Source organism: Cyprinodon variegatus, unplaced genomic scaffold, assembly GCF_000732505.1.
Source record: "Cyprinodon variegatus isolate N-32 unplaced genomic scaffold, C_variegatus-1.0 Scaffold316, whole genome shotgun sequence".
NCBI lineage: Eukaryota > Metazoa > Chordata > Actinopteri > Cyprinodontiformes > Cyprinodontidae > Cyprinodon > Cyprinodon variegatus.
In genome coordinates, this window is record NW_015150769.1 from 720,657 (window position 1) to 723,503 (window position 2,847).

The 2,847-nt window shown below is 37.7% G+C and overlaps 1 protein-coding gene across 5 annotated transcripts in view; it reads left to right on the plus strand.

Annotated features, from left to right (window-relative positions):
• Positions 1-2,847, plus strand: part of LOC107090931 (microtubule-associated protein tau-like) — a 51,012-nt gene that overhangs the window by 8,062 nt on the left and 40,103 nt on the right. The window lies entirely within an intron of this gene.

The following is a 2,847-nucleotide window of genomic DNA, read 5'->3' on the forward strand; positions in this document are numbered from 1 at the left end:
CTACTTGAGTACGGTAACGAAGTATTTGTACTTCGTTACTTCCCATCTCTGGACTGGACTAATGAGCTGATTGGGAGCAGGTGTGAACAGAGGAGACTAGAAGGGAGCTGGGGATAAAGGAGACCAACACAAGAGGGCAGCAGAAAACACCACAAAATAGGAATTAAACCAATAAAACTAGAAAACAAAGAAACTAAAAACACAAAAGAAAACTTAAACAGAACCAAAACCATGACGGCTTTGAAATCTAAATTTTGTTGATTGGTTAATGTTGCAGCCAATGATGCTCTATGATGCTACCACAACACTGTGCAAAGTGTGTAGATTATTCCTCGTATTAACTTTATAAATATAGGGATACTAATCAAATTAAAAGTGAAATTGCAAAACTATGTAACTATTTTCCCATTAACCAATAATTTAAACGCATAACCAGATCATATAATCAATTATCTCTTAGCTTTTGCATCTCAAAGTGATTCTTTGTTAAAATGTTATTTTTACTCCCACATGTTTGCATTGATTCCTACACCCAACACTGCAAAAAATGGACATCTAAGTAAGTCATTTTTTCTCCAATTGAAGACGAAAGTGAGACACTTTGCCAATGGAACAAGACAATTTACATTTAAAATAAGAAAAAACAATTATATTGTCTTATTTCAAGTTCATATTATCTAATTATCTTATTTTAAGAGTAAAGATACTAATTTAATTGGCAAACCATCGCATTTACCTACTCAAATTAAAGGTAAATACACTTAATTTAAGACATTTGTACTTATTTCTAGATCGTTTTTGCAGTGTATTAGCTGCAATATATGAATCAAGATGCTATGACTAAAAAATGTGATTGACAGATGACCGTTGATACATGATTGGCCGATTTTAGGTGTTCAGGCTGACGTAGAACTAACTGGCCTGCAGAAGATAAAGGAAAAAAAAATGTATATACATGCTTAAGCCAGAATTATTTAAAATTCAAATATGACTTCCCTACAACTTTAAAGAGCTGTGTTTGATAAGAGCACACAGTATTTATAATTCAATCCTTATATTTTTTCCTTATATATATTCGTCTGATAATTTAAAGTAAAAGTTGTAGATTTTGCTTTTTTTATTGGTTTTACATTTGCATTATTAACGTTAAATCCAAAGAAAGTAACATATTTTAAACGTTAGAAACTCAAATTACTCAAATTAAGGGTAAATACACTTAATTTAAGACATTTTTACTTATTTCTAGATCGTTTTTGCAGTGAAGCAGAAAACGGAAAGAAGAAGCTTACGGATGTAATGTCTTTTAGAAAGAGCTGCTCCTCATTAGACAGAAGAGAAAAAGGCACCGCAGGTTTTAAACTGTTATATTCTGCTTGGTTAATTAGCAGCTTGCTAATTAAAGTCTCTGGCTCATCGCTCCCACAGAACGCCGCGTTTGAACGTGTTTTTTCAAACACTGAGCATTCAGCACATAAACACTTCACACAATTAAAACTCGGGAGTTCCTCATATTTGAAATTCCTCAATGACCAGTTGTGGTTTAAAGATATTAAAAGCACATCTTCAACTCCTCTGCAAACTGGAAACGAAAGTCATTTATGTCCCATTTGTTTGATCCAGTGTAAGAAGCATGTGTAGATAGGGTGTGGTTGGCATCATGAGACAGAAAGCTGCGGCGTTCATCGCCCATTAGCAGGAAACAATGCATGCAGGCCGGTCTTGCAGGATGTTATAAATGGAAAATGGAAAAGTGCCCCACCTTCAGACTCCCCATTGCAGAAGCTTTACCCCAACATGAAAGGTAGAGCTACCCTGCAGAGGCCGAGCGAGCCGACCGAGAGGCGAACGAGGAGGAAAGTAGGTCAGAGATGCAGAAGCAATCAAGCATGAGAGCAGCGCAGCATCGTCGTCTTTCAGCCGAGCTGCGCTGCTGAGGAGACACAGAATCAGAGTCGCCTTTGTTTTCAGGTCTGACCTGATCTCAATCTGAGGAATTACAGGGAAGCTATTAGTGGCGTTATACAACATAATCTGTCAGGATTTAATTATACATCAAACAAAAACACCGTCTTCTTTTTATGTCGTTTACTGGTAGTAAAACACGCACCAACAGGAAGCCTCAGTTTGTTGGGACTAGATATAAGGTTTTATTGATTTAATAAATCAATAAAAACGTTTTCCTGACTTCTTCTTCTGCTGTTTCCCATTTCACAGCCTTTTGGCTTTTGATTCCTGTCTTTTGACGTCATGATGAAGGCCCTTCACCATGCCCACTTAGAAAGGTTCAGTTTAACAGTGCTGTTGTTGCTTTAAGGGCCATTAATCCCCCAGCATTCCATCCTGGACTCCATCCCAACAGACTGAACTCTGCTAACATCTCAACACGTACCAAACAGTTAAAGTTAAAAAACAATCCACTGGACTTTGTTTTGCAACTTTAAAGACGTTTCGGTTCCCATCCAGGAAGCTTTCTCAATTCAAAATGTCAGGATTAGCGTTCAGTTCCAGGATTTTATAGAGTAGCCCAACAAAAGCCTTGCCTGGCTGACCTGGCAAGATATTTTGTTCCCCTGCAGCGAAGCCAACAATGACCCTTAACGACTGCCTTTTCAGAGGAGTGGGCCAGTATCAGATATTGCAGACCAGTAACGACCTCAACGACTCCCATTATTAAGGGGTGGAGCTGGTTTTCCAGTTTCTATGTGCATGTTTTCTAAGCCATTACAAGATTTTATTGGGCTATTCTATAAAGCCTGGAACTAAACGCTATTTCTGACATTTTGAATCGAAAAAGCTTCCTGGGTGGGAAGAGAAACGTCTTCAAACTTGGAAACCAGTGGATTGTTT